Source organism: Salmo trutta, chromosome 25 (assembly GCF_901001165.1).
Source record: "Salmo trutta chromosome 25, fSalTru1.1, whole genome shotgun sequence".
Lineage (NCBI taxonomy): Eukaryota > Metazoa > Chordata > Actinopteri > Salmoniformes > Salmonidae > Salmo > Salmo trutta.
The window spans coordinates 21,731,033-21,748,815 of record NC_042981.1 but is presented as its reverse complement, the minus strand read 5'-3'; the positions used below and the strand labels follow the sequence as shown (position 1 = coordinate 21,748,815).

General features: G+C 43.9%; 1 long non-coding RNA gene across 1 annotated transcript; it reads right to left on the bottom strand.

The window, feature by feature from the left end:
* Positions 1–325: 325 nt before the first annotated feature.
* On the bottom strand, positions 326–1,470 carry LOC115162716 (uncharacterized). The gene is made up of 2 exons (XR_003869623.1): positions 909–1,470; positions 326–629 (listed from the first exon to the last, which is right to left on the bottom strand). It is a non-coding gene; the product is annotated as an uncharacterized LOC115162716 (long non-coding RNA).
* Between the last annotated feature and the right edge of the window lie 16,313 nt (positions 1,471–17,783).

The window sequence follows — 17,783 nt, the reverse complement described above, 5'->3', positions numbered from 1 at the left end:
CTCGGTCAAAATTGACCGGTATGATTTTATTAGTAAAGAAAGGACATAGGCCCAAAATTGCACATGAAAACTTTACCATATTACAAAATTTATGTCTGAACACATTAAAGAACAACAGTAACAATAACAGTATCACTAACAATAACAAAAACATTAAAATGTGCACAATCTGTCAATCACTGGTGGTTACATTTTGTGTGTTATCACGCACATGTTGTACAATACGTGGTGGTTGTTGCATGTGCCTTGCAAATATATGCACTGCATTTATGGCACATGATGCTCGTTTTGACATCTCCTGGTGCACACAGATTGCACCTCTTCCTTTTGTCTCTTCTGGCTCTGGCGGCCGTAGATCTTGCTTCTCTCACCAAGATATATCTCTCACCAATCCAGCAGAAGATGGTGTTGGAGGAAGGTGTTGGCGCCTTTGAATGAGGGGTGCCTCCATGGCTTTCCCCAGCTCTTCTAGGAATAGTCTCCTCTTGAAGAATTTCCCCTGCTCCCGGGCTGGAGTCACCTCCATCCACACCACAAAACGCGCTGTAGTCCGACACATCTAGGATGTTGAAGAACACCACAATGGGCCAACGTGCCATCATCCTCTTACAAGAGTATGTGCCAGTAACCTGCAAAAGTGCAACACTCAGTAAATAGAATAATGTGTACATACAAGGGATACTTCATGTCTTGCATAGTAATGTGAAAAATTGCATCAAGCATTGTTTTAATTTATCACATCTAAAACATATTTACATATTCAAATGAATAGAATTGACTCCATATTGTTCACAAATTCAATGAGCATTTCACCAAACAACAACATGTATTATTTTTATGGTGCAGATAAAACAATCTGGTAATAGAAAAAAAAGTACATGAAACTTGAAAGATAAAAAGTAACATACCTTATCAAGGTTGTCAACTCCCCTTTGTTCCTGTAATAATCCAGGACAGCATTGGGCTTCTTGACCTCCCTGGTACTCACAGCGGCATCCCTGTGCGGAGTTGTCATTACGAGCACATTCTTCTTTTTCTTCGGGCAGTAGGACCCAAGAGTGTGTCTATCAGTGAAGGCACATTTAGAGGAAAAACAATCCCTGTCTTTGGTAGTGAGTAAGGCAGGAGGCAACTCAGGCTTGTGCCTTCTGACCGTCCCCACCATGGTCATTTTTTGGGGGAGCAGCTCCTGACCAAGGGCATATGAGGTGAAGAAATTGCCACGTTACGTTGTGCCCCTGGGGCCCTGCAGTCATTTCCAGGACCACCCGCTTCCCCTGGTTCCTTTCGGGAACACCGTCAGCAGGTTTCCCGGTGTAAACCTGCATGTTCCAGGCATAACTTGTCCTGGCATCACATGCTGCCCATATCTTCATTCCATATTTAGACGGTTTGCTTGGCATGTACTGTTTGAATGGGCAGCGACCAGACGCTCATCCACTGTGATGTCTGGACTTGGGTTATAGATGAATGGTATGCGCTCCACCCACTTGTGCCAGACCTATCGGATCGCTGCCAGCTTGTCTTGTTGACGGCGGCCTGGTCTTGTATCACGGTTGTTTAAGCAAATCACCGTGACAACACGTGAAATGTCTGGAGTGACATAGTGGCACGAAAAAATTGCCCGACCAGACTCTGTATCCCATAAACTGGTGGTAGATTAGTTTCTGTACACACCAGCCAAAACCAAGAGACCCACGTATGCTTGGACGTCTGTCCGGTCAACCTCTTCCAGTTGTCTTTGTAAACGCGTCTCCCCTCCAAGTTGGTCATGTTCATCACTATGGTTTCGATTGACTCTGTCAGGAACGGTTTGAAGCAGGATTTTATGTCATCAACCCAGGATATGGCATATCTCGTTGGCCCTGGGGCCATCCTGATAACATTTTCAGCTGACAGCTGACCTCTCCTCTCAGGTGGGGATGAAGACCACGACAAATTCCCATTCTTTGACCGGAACGTAACAACAACCTCAGCAGGGCCCTCTTCCTCATCACTGGATTGTTCCACATCGGTTGTCTTTTGGTCTGGACCGTATTCTGTGTTGTCTTCAACTTCTGACACTTCCTCCTCTAATGCATCTTCCCTGTCAGTTTCCTGGCCTCTCTCCTCCTCACCAGTGTCATGATCAAAGATATGGTCAAGAGCCTCACATACAGTATATCGTTTGGTCATTGTGCTGCCACAGAATGAATCGTGAGCAAGGCCTCAAAAAAGCTTTATATACCAGAGCTGCGAGAAAAGTTCTATAAATTATTGAAACAATGTTGCGATTGTTTGTGAGAATGCCAACAGGTGTGGTTCCCGTGGAGAAATTACTCTTTTGGGGGAAAAGTTCCCGTGGGGGTTGCCATGGAAGCCAAGAAGGGGAGTGAGGTGTGATATGGGGGCCTGGGAGAGGAAGTGTGTCCATCTGATGAATGGGCATGTGCCTGAACTCAATTTTATACACTAATTGTAGTCTCACCCATTCATTTCTAATGACCAGTCTATTTTGATCATGAACATCATAGATGTTCAAAAGTTAAATAAAACACCCAAAATGTAATGAAAATCATCAAAATGTATTTTGTGTGTTCAGATGCCCTGTGTGGACAAAGTCATGGAACCTTATGACAATCAGATTAAATGAACTACATTTTTCAGAGAGAAAATTTGTAAATCGGTCCAATTCAACCGGAACAAAACAGGAGGGTTAAGTAGTTATTTTAGGTATCTGTACTTTCCTTTACTATGTATACTTTTGACTACTTTTACTTTACTACATTCCTAAAGAAAAATGTGTACTTTTTACTCCATACATTTTCCCTGACACCCAAAAGTAGTCGTTACATTTTCGATGCTTAGCAGGACAGGAAAGTGGTCCAATTCACTCACTTATAAAGAGAATATCCCTCTGATCTGGAGGACTCACTAAACACAAATGCTTCGTTTTTAAATGATGTCTGTGTGTTATAGTGTGCCCTGTAGTTGTAGTGTGCTCCTGTAAATATATATTTTTTGATTTTCTTATTATAAGCAATTTGAAATTATTTTAACTTTTACTTTTACTTTTGATGCTTCAGTATATTTAACATTTACATTTACATTTACGTCATTTAGCAGACGCTCTTATCCAGAGCGACTTACAAATTGGTGCATTCACCTTAAGATATCCAGTGGAACGACCACTTTACAATAGTACATCTATATCTTTTTTTGGGGGGGGTTAGAGGGATTACTATATCCTATCCCAGGTATTCCTTAAAGAGGTGGGGTTTCAGGTGTCTCCGGAAGGTGGTGATTGACTCCGCTATCCTGGCGTCGTGAGGGAGCTTGTTCCACCATTGGGGTGCCAGAGCAGCGAACAGTTTTGACTGGGTATTTAAAACCAAATACTTTTAGACATTTACTCAGGTAGTATTTTTCTGAGTAACTTTCAATTTTACTTGAGTCATTTTCTATGAAGTTATCTTTACTCAAGTATGACAATTGGGTACTTTTTCCACCACTGTGGTAAAGCAATGACTGTCCGCAACCGCTGGGCTCTCTAGAGGGTGGTGCAGTCAGCCCAATGCATCACCGGGAGCACACTGCCTGCCCTCCAGGACATCTAAAGCAGCCGGTGTAACAGGAAGGCCAAGAAGATCATCAAGGACCTTAGCCACCTGAGTCACGGCCTGTTCACCCCGGTTGAGTTGTCAACCAACATGAATTTAACGTGAAATCCCAAATAAAGTCACCATGTCATTGGATTTAGATTAAAAGTTAGGTGAAAAAATGCGAAATTCCCTTACGATGATGACTTTTTGCAAATCCAATCAGTTTTCCACGTTGATTCAACATCATCACATTGGATTTGTTGGTGTTGAAATGATGTGGAAACAACATTGATTAAACCCGTTTTTGCTCAGTGAGATGTTATATTTTAGGTTTATCATAATTTCTGGAATGGTGTACATACAAAAACCCAAAATGGCTGTAAAGGTTGTCAGAATGGTGCTAACGTAGCAGTGTTTAGGCTCAGGTACTGTAGTGACTAAATACGTACTGTGTAGTGAAAAAGTATGACGTGCTGTGTGTGTGTGTGTGTGTGTGTGTGTGTGTGTGCACGCGTGTGTATGTTTCCTAGTTCTGCTCCCTCCCCTCCTCAGAGAAGACCTTGAATTAGAGCGATGTCCAAACTCGATCTCCAGCTGCAGTGGATGTTGCTTGGCAGTCCCTGTCCTCATCACGAGACTGTCACGAGTCTGTTTTTACCTTCTTCTCATTAAGACCAGCACAGTGCATGTGGATCCTCAGTCTCCTCAGGGGCTGTTTTTCATGGTTTGTCTGTCTTTCGTCTAGCTGTCTGTGTGTCTCTCTGTGTGAATAGCAAAAACTGTTTTTTTCTTTCTCCTGCTAAGAGTGTCATTAACAAATGGACCAGAGAGGTTATGTGAAATATGAGGAAGCCAGGAAACACATTTTTCAATACAATAACATTCGGGAAGCATCTTTCCCAAATGTCTCTGTTATTACTTAACCTCAGGGAAGGGGTCATTTGAATTTCACCAAACGTTCAAGGTAGGGTTTAGGTACATAGGAAGGGCGTGGGTCAGGGTGCACTGCCTTTCATAAAACTTTGACTTTCATGATTCTCTCGTGCCATGCCAGTTACTCTGGGGCTGCAGTTTGTGTGTGTGTGTGTGTGTGTGTGTGTGTGTGTGTGTGTGTGTGTGTGTGTGTGTGTGTGTGTGTGTGTGTGAGTGTGTGAGTGAGTGAGTGAGTGAGTGAGTGAGTGAGTGTGTGAGTGAGTGAGTGAGTGAGTGAGTGAGTGAGTGAATGAGTGAGTGAGTGAGTGAGTGAGTGAGTGAGTGAGTGAGTGAGTGAGTGACTGAAAGAGAGACTGAAAGAGAGACTGAAAGAGAGACTGAAAGAGAGACTGAAGAGAGACTGAAGAGAGACTTAGTGAGTGACTGAAAGAGAGACTGAGTGAGTGACTGAAAGGGCGAGAGAGACTGAGTGAGTGACTGAAAGAGCGAGAGAGACTGAGTGAGTGACTGAAAGAGCGACTGAATGAGTGACTGAAAGAGCGACTGAGTGAGTGACTGAAAGAGCGAGAGAGACTGAGTGAGTGACTAAAAGAGCGACTGAGTGAGTGACTGAAAGAGCGACTGAGTGAGTGACTGAAAGAGCGACTGAGTGAGTGACTGAAAGAGCGACTGAGTGAGTGACTGAAAGAGGGAGAGAGACTGAGTGAGTGAGTGACTGAAAGAGCGACTGAGTGAGTGACTGAAAGAGCGAGAGAGACTGAGTGACTGAAAGAGCGAGAGAGACTGAGTGAGTGACTGAAAGAGCGAGAGAGACTGAGTGAGTGAGAGACAGAGAGAGAGACAGACATAGAGAGAGAGAGACAGAGAGAGAGACAGACATAGAGAGAGACAGACAGAGAGACAGACAGACAGACAGACAGACAGACAGACAGACAGACAGACAGACAGACAGACAGACAGACAGACAGACAGACAGACAGACAGACAGACAGACAGAGAGAGAGAAAGACTGAGTGAGTAAGAGATCTTCTGCACTGCGTAGTAATGGCATCTTTTGTTCAACAATACCTCAGTAATGGCAACCCACTGGGCAAAACCCGCCTAAAACTATGTGATGACGTTGAATCAACGTGGAAAACTGATTGGATTTGCAAAAAGTTATCAAGGTAAGGGATATAAATAAAAAAATGCACACCTTAACCTAACTCCAATGACAACTCAACCAAATGTGAATCAAAACCAGATGTTGATCTGACATCTAGTGGGAAGTCTCAACAGATAGATGGAGAGATAGATTACAAGAACAAGGGGAAAATAACTAATATTAGGTATCCACGTACACCAAAGCAGTAGTTACTCAATATTACTCAATTCAATATGTGAATGTGAACATAAGCTGAAGTATTGAATAGCAACATGATTTAAGGAGAATCTAATGCTTCTCTTTAGTGTGTCTGTTTTTTTCTGCTGACTGGTGAAATCAGGTGAGACCATTCAGCTAGTATGTTGAGTATAATTTTCCCAGGGTTTCTAGTGGACAAAAGGTGTAGGTGTGAGTTCTCATGGCCTACAGGCCAGGAAACCTGAATGCCACGCCAGGGGAAACAAGGGGCCTTATGAGGGCTGAACCGCATTATTGGAAACAAACTCTGTTCTCTGGGCAGGCCTGCGATCAGAACACTAAGAACGGACCATGCTAAAAGGAAAGGGTGGGCTAAGGTGTGGTTTAGTGGTTAGTATCCCATCAGGGAGCAAGAAGAACATCACACAGGCTGTGAGGGTCAGTAGAATGTGAGTCAGATATGTACTCAGAAGAGCTTTAGCTCAGCTTGCGTTGGAAGGGAAAAGGTGTTCAACTGAGGGACTTACGTTGTGTGGGTCATTTAGCCTATCATTGAACACTGGTTTACCTCAGTGAGTGAAACTCCACCTCAGGAGTGTAAGAGCAGAAGAATGACAGTACAACAACAAAGGGTCTGTTATCGTTGGCCTAACAGGATTATTCAAGCCTCTCTCCACATCATTCCTGTTGGATTAGGGTTTGGCAGGGTTTCCAGACTGTCAGTCAAAGGCGTGCCTGGACACATCGTCCAGTAATCATCAGAGTTTAGAGAAGTCAACCCCCTGACAGTTCAGAATGACTGATACAGCTCACCATCCTAGCATGTCTGAACATGTAGTCAGATTCCCATGAAGAGATCCTCTTATAAAGGAGGATTTGGGGCGGCAGGTGGCCTAGTGGTTAGAGCGTTGGGCCAGTAACCGAAAGGTTGCTAGATTGAGTCCCCGAGCTGACAAGGTAAAAATCTGTCGTTCTGCCCCTGAACAAGGCAGTTAACCCACTGTTCCTAGGCCATCATTGTAAATAAGAATTTGTTCTTAACTGACTTGCCTAGTTAAAGAAAGGTTAAATAAAAAATAAAAACAGGACAAGATGGCTACCCTGGTATACTGAAGAGATTAGTGAAAAATAATTTCCCCTCTGGAGGTGATTGATGGTTTAGAAAAAACAACTTATCCCGGGACACTTCATAAGATGACTAAAACAGAAAGAAGAGCATTCAGACATCTGCATTGATGGCTTATTCAGGGAAAACAAATAGGCTTACGTTTCAGCCTATCAGAAACATCTTCAGGCATTCTGCTGGCTCCAGTCATAATGTGCAATCACCAACAATGACAAGGCCTGGCATTCTGTGTAACACCCCTTCATTCTCTTCTGTGCCATGGGGGTCTCATACCCATGAGATGAGTGGCGTGACTAAGAATACAGATGCCCACTGGCCTGACGTATGGGCAATGCTTCTGTGACATCATAAATATGCATGGTGCTCTATACTATACAGGGCATTTATTTACATCAGGGAAGTGACAGGGTTTTTTACTTTTTAGGGCCACTTACCTGTCATGCAGTGTGACAGTAGCGGACAGTAGGGGACACAACCAGACAGTAGACAGTGGACAGCATGTCTAGGGGCTCGTAATAGCTCAGGGCTGATATGTTTATGCAGTTTAATTACATTGACATCAAGCAATGTATTTAACATAATGAATTCCACATATTCCACATGTAGGCTATTCACTTATGGCTGAGGACATCCCACTGGGGACACCACGTCATATCAACGTGGATAGTTGGGTAATATTTGGTTAAGGCATAGATCAATGAGATTCCAACCTATATTTACCCACTCAAAAAGACAGCCAAAATGTAGTTGAATTTCCCAGTTTTTGTCGCCATGCTTTCGACCATCAAAAAGCATAAACAAATTCCAATGGAAAAAAATATGAGATTTTTGGTTGAGTTGTCACCCAAATGTCTATAACTGCACTTTCATCCATTTAAAAGCACAGCAAAATTCAAACGGTAATACAATGTCAGAAATTATGCTTATTAATGCAACATATTAATGTGTTATCCCTATGCTTCATCTAATAGCAGAACTAAATGACCTGGATTGCAGTTGATATTACATTAAAAGTACATAGTGCAAGTGATCAATGTCGTTCAAGATTCTGTTCCGATTTATACAGGAATTGTGAATATCTCCACAGACCTGTGACGACCTATGCATGCTATGAAGATGCATGGACATGGATGTGTTACTCATTTTAAGGTTACTATGTTACAAAAGTAATATTGAATTGTGTAGATGTATCTACTGCTTGGATAGTTTGAGATGTGAATCATTTTTGGTTGAGATGGAGATGTGAATCTGACATATCAATTATTAATTTGTAGACAAACTGGAATTAAAGCCAGATTAAGTCAGTGGCACAGATGGAACTATGACAAATAGTCAGTGACAAATATCGTAGCTAGACTTGGTTAAAACCCTGGATGGGAGACCAAAGGGTAGCTGTAGATAGATCAATTCTCCAGTAGGAGGGGCTGCCCAGCTTGTTTTTGTTTTTCTGAAAGTTGATATAACATTGAATGTACACATTCAACATATTTTAATTATAGAAGGTTTGTCTGTGTTGAAATTTGGTTACCATAATGACTTAATCCTGTGGTTGAAATTTCACTCTCAAAACAACAGTTTTTTCAAATCCAATGTATTTTCCACATAGATTCCACGTCACAATACGTTGACAAATTACAATGAAACAACTTTGATTCAACCACTTTGTGCCCAGTGGAATGTATTAACCTGATGTTTGTTTAATTAAACCCTATTAATTAACCCCCCACACACACATACACACACTCTATATTTTGAATGTGAAATGCATGTGTCATTAAAGCAGGGTAAACTCTCCATTTTCTCCCTCAAACAGGGCCTGTTCCCCCTCTGGGTACTCTCCTGCGACAGTATGGTTCAGGAGCATGTTAGATGCAGTGTTTCAGATGTGGTGACCACAGAGGGGTCACCAGGCAGACAGGAAACCAGAAAGAAGAACACGTCTGGAGAGGGGATAGAGGAAAGAAATGAGTCCTTCAAGCATTTATAATTCTGGGCCCAGGAGTATCAGAGTTCACATTGTAAAGAGCGACCAATCAGAAGTAAATCATCCGAGAGTGGCAAGAATTCAGGGCATGTGGAGGAGTGTTAACCCCCTGCTACTCTGTCCTCTCCTCCCTCATTCTCTCTCTTTCTCTCTTTAACCCCCTCTCTTCGACTCTCTACCACACTTTACTTCACCTTTACTTTCACTCTTTTTCTCATCATCTCTCTCTCTTTCCCTCTCTCTCTCTCTCTCTCTTCCCCCTGCCTCTCTTCCTCTCTCCAGGATGCCTTTCCTAAGCTGATTGGGGTTAATGCACCGGACAATGAGCGAAACGCTGCCCTTCTGTTGCACATTATGCTCCTCTTTGTGGCGGTATGGTCTTGCTTTGGAGGGTACATGAGCCCTAGCCTCAAAATAATATTTCCCAGACCCCAGAACCAGACCCCAGCATGTGGTATCATTCTCAGATGGGCCGAGCAGCTTGGCTGATATCATCAACCCTCAACGATCAGGCCATGGCAGTCTGAAATCATTACATAGCGTCCTGGGCCGTGCTCTGTGACATGTTCTGTTTGCCTTCCGTGAACGTTTTGATCCATGACCTTTAAAAAAAGAACTCCTAGCTTGTGATGTCACTAGGGGGCAGAGGGTTCTGGGCAGACAGAGTTGGATGGTTCTCCTCCTGGGGGGTCACCATGGGGTCAAATGATGAGGTGTTGATTAGTTGTCCAGAAATGCCATTCAAAGGACTGTGACGCACAGAAAGACTGTGCCCTGGGTCAGATCGTGTGATGTGCAAAGCTATGTCGAAAGGAACACAGGTGCTTTGATTAGTCCTGCATATTGCAACACCAATCCAGGCATTCAGAGAATCCCCCTCCACCCTTCCCTCCCTGAAGACCATCTAACCCCGAGAGACACTGATCCTGTGGATCTTATGTCAACACCAATGGCCTGTTTCTTAGTGCTAGCGGAATCCGAGGTATTGAGTCAGTTGAGAAAGGGGCAGGGAAGGGTTGCGCTAAAGAGGAGGGGATATGGGAAATTGTTTTCATAAAAAAACATACTCCTGGGAATTCAGTAGATTTTTCCTCCAACGATGGATGTCTTTTAGCTGTTTAGGAGAAGGTCTGATAAAGTTGACACAGGGATATACTCAACTCATAAATCCTCTAATACATTAAGATAAATACAAACGGGAGGATGCAATGGAAAATGACTTAGGATGAACAGCCCTCTCATAACACAACTTAACTATATATGTCTGTTAGCTGAGGAAATGATAAAGAACAGCATCATCCACCCTGCTGTGCCGAGCCTCACAATAGTCCAATGTTTCACTTCTTAAATACATGTTTTAATGCACTCCTCTCACTGAGTCAAGGCATCATGGCGCAAGCCCAAACACAGCCCAGTGTAGAGGCAGAGAGGGGGGTTCCTAAGCCCTGGTCCCACACTACGGAGGGAGTGACAATGTTTGGTTAGGCCCTCCTCCTCTCATCGGAATGGACGGAAATGTTAAATTGATGACCTCATGCACGGCATGAAAGATTTATCTGGCAGCGCTGCATGGCCTGTCTCCCCCTGCTCTCCACCGTGCCCCTGGGCCCCTGCCCACCACATAGAGCTTTGCAGTGCTCCGAGTAGCTAACTTTGAAGTTAATTTGGAAAAGCAGATGACTGTGCGGCCACTTTAACCTGACTCCATCACTGTTGGAAACATTTAAACAATTATGTTTTTTGTGTTTCTTCTTGGTTTCTATTCTTGGAGTGTGTGAGGGATAGCTTTTGGCTCTGGGATGGATCTAGTCCACCATCATCATCATGTTTTGGCTTAACAGGGTTAGATAAATGCGTAGGGATGTTTTTTTATTTTTTATATTGGTGTAAATTTTGGCAATAAGTGGACGATCCAGAAACAACCATTGTATAGAATCAATGGTATAGGGCTCTATTCAATCTGGATCACTGAGGCATTACAGCTTGCTCAATAGACATTTAAATGTAATTTCAGATTGAGACGACATGTGCAGCATTTACCGTGAATGCAGTCTCTGCTAACGCGGGAACATTGCCTTTAAATTTAAATCACACTGTAATGCTGAACTTCCGCGATACAGATTCAATAGAGCCCAATGTTGAGGACAGACACAGTGAATTGAATCCAGGCCTGACCTAATGAGTTTATACAGTGTGTGTGTGTGTGTGTGTGTGTGTGTGTGTGTGTGTGTGTGTGTGTGTGTGTGTGTGTGTGTGTGTGTGTGTGTGCATGCGTTTAACACATGTGTGTATATTTGTAGGCGGGGACAGTGGTGTGGGGGTAGTCGGAAAACTTTACCACCCTACACTGACTGCCTGGGGCTGACTCGTCACTGTCATAGACCCCATGGGCTTACGGTGTGTAATGGATATACGGTGATTCTCAGTGAAGTAACACTCCCAAAGCTTATCGGCCTAGATAATAAATATCGTTCAGCTGATAGAATCATTACGTCTACAGGGCCAAAGAAATGATGGAGGGGTTGGTGGGAGGAGGGAAGGAGGGGGCTGGCGAGGTTGAAGCGGGGACAAGTGGGATCAAGGAGCAAAGGAAAGGGTGCAAGGCTGGAAAAATACAAATTGAAGGCGGCCGCGATGCTTATTTTCACTGCCCTCCTCACTATAAAGGGACTAGGGCCTGTGGCCCCTGAAACACTGCCTGTGCCTCGGAAGTGATCTGCCACTAAAACTACTCCCCCCGTCCACGCAGAACGTCATTTTTTGAGTTCTGTCTAAAATATAAAATGTAGGGATGAGGAAATAAAGCGACACATTGAGGACAAATCAACATGTTGGGAACGTTTTCCTCCCCTAACCCTGCTAGTCCTGGCACAGTGAGCAGCAGCAAAGCCAACTACAGTCCCTTTGAGTGCATCCTTAAACAACACACAGAGTGAGAGAGAGATAGCAAGAGAGAGAGAGATAGAGAGAAAGAAAGAAAGCGAGAGAGAAAGCGAGAGAAAGCGAGAGCGAAAGCGAGAGAGGAACAGAGAAGAGAAAAGTCATTCGGCAGACATAAGGCGTGTGCATCAGGTGGGTGTGTCAGTCTATCGGCTGTGTCTCTATAAACTGCTGGATGCAGTTAAGCCCAGCATGAGGGTCTGTGGACCGTACCATTATAGAGAGCCCAGGGGAGGCCAGGCACAGGTAAAGTAATATTCCAGCTAGAGCTGTGGAACGGCCACTTCTGGTCTCACTGAAGCACTTCCACCACTGTCTCTGTATGTCATTAACAACCTTCAATCAGTAAGATTCATGACTTCATGATAAATGTATGTGTGTCTAAATATAATAAAAACACGTCCTAGAATAGCAGGGTTTTCACTAAAACACTTCAGGAGAAATAATGACAATGATTTAATGTGAAACTTCAAGAGCCATTTCCAGCATTGTGCTTGTATGCAGAGTACATTACCAACATTACCACTAGGCCTAGATAAACCACATAACAAGGATTACAATCATAGAATCTTACCAGACTTTAATCTCGATTGTGGATTTCAGAGAAAACAATAATATAATTTTTTATTCAACTCCCTTTCCACACACACAGATCCCAGTCTCTCCTACCCTTGGTTGGAAAGCGGCAGGTAATCTGGAGACAAGCCAGGTCTCTTTTTAAACAGCACTGTGCCTTGAGCCCTGCTAAACACCCTCCCCAGGCCCAGGAGAGCAGAATGAAGGAGAAACTACCAGTGAACTCAGCCAGGCCCGCGGCGCAGGTTAATACCAGGCCTAACCCTCGCCTGCCCACCGAGATCCACAGCTCCCTGTGTGTGTGTGTGTGTGTGTGTGTGTGTGTGTGTGTGTGTGTGTGTGTGTGTGTGTGTGTGTGTGTGTGTGTGTGTGTGTGTGTGTGTGTGTGTGTGTGTGTGGTGCTCAATATGGCCTTGCCAGTACCTGACCACATTGTTCATTCCATCAGATTTATCTACCCAGAAAATGACGATTTATACCCCCCCCCCCCCCCCCCCCCGACACTGGTGTTGGAATCTATGGTCCTGCTCTTTCTCTCTCTCTCTCTATCTCATAATTTCTTCCAGTCCTGGAAGTCTCAAACCTGGAGCCTCAGCCTTCTGGTTGGAACGCCATTAATCCCAGCATTCCCATCTCCGTCTGAGTGAGATCATCAGGTCGCTGACTAGCTGCTGGCTGGTTGGAACGCCATTAATCCCAGCATTCCCATCTCCGTCTGCGTGAGATCATCAGGTCACTGACTAGCTGCTGGCTGGTTGGAACGCCATTAATCCCAGCATTCCCATCTCCGTCTGAGTGAGATCATCAGGTCGCTGACTAGCTGCTGGCTGGTTGGCCTGCAGAGTATAAGGAGACTTATTCTGATGAGATTCTCCCCCTCCCTCTTTCCACCTCCTCATCCCCATCTACCATCCATAGTTTCCCTCCTCTCTCCTCTCTCCATCTTCCACCTCCCTCTGTATGAATGCTAGAGGGGTTGAGGAGATGAATGGAGGGGGAGGTGGAGGAGGGAAGGTGGCTTTGCCAAACGTAACTTTTTTCCATAATTTTGTGGAAGGTGGGGTAAAGACTGTTGGAAAACTGAAATAGCTACATTTGGTTGAGTTTTCGCTAACGTTACGTTTTTGGCACTGCTTTCAGCCTCATTGCGTCATGCAGCAACTTGATAGCAACGGGACAGCGATTTGTTCTAAAACAAAGTGTCTCTCCCTGAGAATTTTGGACAGAAATACTGTATGTCTGAGTTGTGTTCGTAGTACAAACTCTCACTGGGGATATTAGTTGCAGTATTTGGCACATCACAACTACAGTGAACATAATGTTTAGTCTGAATGCCTCCCTGAAGCAAAGCTCAAGTCTTCTGCTTGGGGAATTGCGTCAACAGTAAGAAAAAAAGCAGTGTAGGCCCCAGATCAGCTTACTGTGAGTGGGCTGCTAGTGTCAGAGTCAAAGACAATATTACAGTTTCCTCATCATCTGAGGCTTGAATACAAATACGCTGGGGAGTAGGGACTACAGAGAACAGGGAGAGAGAGAATGGAAGGGGTATACTCTATGGACCAGACAGGGGAGCGGCTGACAGCCAGATGACTTAGATTCACAGAGGGAGTGAGAGAATGGAAGGGGCATACTCTATGGGCCAGACAGGGGAGCCACTGTCAGCCAGATGACTTGGATTCACACAGGGAGAGAGAGGGCATAATGTAGCACATGTGAATGCTAGGTCTGTAACAACACAGGATGAGACCCAGATACTGACACAGGAGGCAGATGCTTCGAGTCTCTGATATGTATTAATAGACAAGGGGCAGGCAAGAGGCAGGTCGGGGACAGGCAGAAGGTCCTAAACCGGGTCAGATAGGTACAGGACAGCAGACAGGCTCGAGGTCAGGGCAGGCAGAATGGTATGGCAGGCGGACTCAGGGTCAGGGCAGGCAGCAAAGGTCAGAACCGGTAGGACTAGAACACAGGGACTAGAAAAACAGGAGTACGGAAAAACACGCTGGTAGGCTTGATGAGACAAGACAAACTGGCAACAGACTAACAGAAAACGGTATAAATACACAGGGGATAATGGGGACAAATAGGAGACACCTGGTGGAGACAAGCACAAGACAGGTTAAACAGATCAGGTTTTGACAGTATCCCCCCCAGCATCCTACCCGGGCGCATACCTGGTTTACCAGGGTGCCGGCGGTGAAAGTCAGCGATGAGGGCCGGGTCCAGGATGTCCTTAGTGAGGACACAGCACCTCTCCTCCGGGCCATAACCCTCCTAGTCAACCAGGTACTGGAAACCCCTGCTCAGAGGTCGAACACTCAGGATGTGTCTCACTGTGTATGCCAGATGGTCGTCAATGAGACGGGGGGGGGGGGGGGGGGGGGCTGGAAACAGGAGACAAGGGGCTGTGAGACAAAGGTTTCATCTTAGACACATGAAAAGTGAGATGTATACAGAGGGTGCAGGGCAACAGAAGACGAACAGCAGTAGGACTGATTTTAGAGACTGGAAAGGGGCTGATAAAGCGTGAGGAAAGTTTACGGGAATCTACCCTGAGGGGCAGATCCCGAGTGGACAGCCATACCCGGGGTCCGGTGGCGGTCCGCCTGTCGCCGATACCTGGAGGTGGTCTTAACCTCTATGGGCTAGGTGGCACGTCACCGTCCCACTCTATTCAACAGCCAGTGGAAGAGCATGGCGCGAAATACAAAACCTCAAAAATGCAAAAATTTCAATTTTTCAAACATACGACTATTTTACACCATTTTAAAGACAAGACTCGTTAATCTAACCACATTGTCCGATTTTCAAAAAGGCTTTACAGCGAAAGCAAAACATTAGATTATGTTAGGAGAGTACATAGCCACAAATAATCACACAGCCATTTTCTAAGCAAGCATATATGTCACATAAACCCAAAACACAGCTAAATGAAGCACTAACCTTTTGATCTTCATCAGATGACACTCCTAGGACATTACGTTATACAATACATGCATGTTTTGTTCAATCAAGTTCATATTTATATCCAAAAACAGCTTTTTATATTGGCATGTGATGTTCAGAACATGCATTCCCACCCAAAAGTTCCGGTGAATTTACTAAATAACTCACCATAAACGTTGACAAAATACATAACAATTATTTTAAGAATTATAGATACAGAACTCCTTTATGCAATTGCTATGTCAGATTTTAATATAGCTTTTCAGCAAAAGCACATTTTGCAATATTCTGAGTACATAGCTCAGCCATCATGGCTAGCTATTTTGACACCCACTAACTTCGGGGATCACTAAACTCAGAATTACTATTAGAAAAATTGTATTACCTTTGCTGATCTTCGTCAGAATGCACTCCTAGGACTGCTACTCCCCCAAGAAATGTTGTTTTTGTTCCAAATAATCCATAGTTAAGTCCAAATACCTCCGTTTTGTTTGTGCGTTCAGGTCACTATCCAAAGGGTAACGCGCGAGCGCATTTTGAGACAAAAAAATTCGAAATGTTCCTTTACCGTACTTGGAAGCATGTCAAACGCTGTTTAAAATCAATCTTTATGGTATTTTCTCATAAAATAGCGATAATATTCAAACCGGACAATAGTGTATTCGTTCAAAGAGGAAAAGAAAAAACAGCATGGTCGTGGGACCGCGCATATCCAATCTCTTTGTCACCAGGCAGACCACTGACAAACTGAGCTACCATACTCTGCCCAGAGACAGGAGATGCCTCAATCCGCTTTCTGAAGGCTTTAGAGAGCCAATGGAATCCTTAGAAAGTGCAACGTAACCCCAGAGATACTGTAGTTTCGAAAGGGACTAGAAAGAAGAACTACAAATTGTCAGACAGGCCACTTCCTGCTTGGAATTTTCTCAGGTTTTTGCCTGCCATATGAGTTCTGTTATACTCACAGACACCATTCAAACAGTTTTAGAAACGTCAGAGTGGTTTCTATCGAAATCTACTAATAATATGCATATTCTCGTTTCTGGGAAAGAGTAGTAACCAGTTTAAATCGGGTACGTTTTTGATCCGGCCGTGAAAATACTGCCCCCTAGCCCAGACAGGTTAAGAGCGGTCCGGGCTCTCTTCCAGGTACGCTGACAGCAGAGGGTATGCTGACCTCTTCCTCTCCTTCCCATATGTATATATTGCATTTTATACCATATATTGCATCTTGCCTATGCCACTCATTGCTCATCCATATATTTGTATGTACATATTCGTATTCCATCTCTTTACTTAGATTTGTGTCTATTACCTAGTCGTTGTGGAATTGTTAGATGACTTGTTAGATATTGCTGCACTGTCAGAACTAGAAGCACAAACATTTCGCTAAACTCGCAATAACATCTGCTAACCATGTGTATCTGAACAATAACATTTTATGGCCGCATATTCAATATCATCCAACAAAATGACACTGCTTAACTCAGCTATATGGCTATAGACCAATGTAGACATCCACAGTTAGGCCTACTAACAGTAGAGCAGACATCCACCCAGTCTTTTTGTTCATACCACTCCCATTTAAACAATCAGATTATTTTTTGTCCCTTCCGCTGAGGAAGTTCAGGAAGCTCAGGTGTTGGTCTCCCTTTCTGAAATAGCCTACATTAAGTATTCCTTGGAAATCCAACTTCAAACATTTTTGAGGTGCGGTATCGTGTCCATTTTGTCAGGTTGTTTTTACTCGCTAGCAAGCTTCCTTACTCAGTTCAAGGGTGCGCACCAAGTTATGTAGACAAGCCCAAACAAGCAAGCTTTTCCCACACAACATGTTTAAGTCTTAAAGGAAATGCCCATGCGCAAAATAGGAAATCCGCTCAATGCAACGAATGAAGCTAGTATAAGCAGCGAGGCCTTCCAGGTCCATCAACAGTGACTGGAGTAAGGAACACCCATGCCGTCAACTAGGGTTCAATATTTTCCTGGTATTTTACAAATGTTCCATTCTAAAAATAAATAATTTTTCTCCCGGGTAACCCGGTATTTCCCGCCAAAATTGGAACTGTCATTCAAAAGCATTATAACGAATATAAATATGCTTATGTCTGGATTTGATTAAAGCTTTGATCGAAAATCCAAGCCTGATGCTACCTGAGCCTGATGAGTTATACATTAAAGACATTTAATGAGCCCTACATTAAAGACCTTTAATGAGCCCAAGCCCAAAAATGCCCAAATGATTGTGCCATACATACTGTATATGATATAGCCTACTTCACATTACACACAAAAGAAAAATGAAAAGCCCATAGATGTATCTAGCTATATGCTCTCTTGGAGAAATAAATGAAA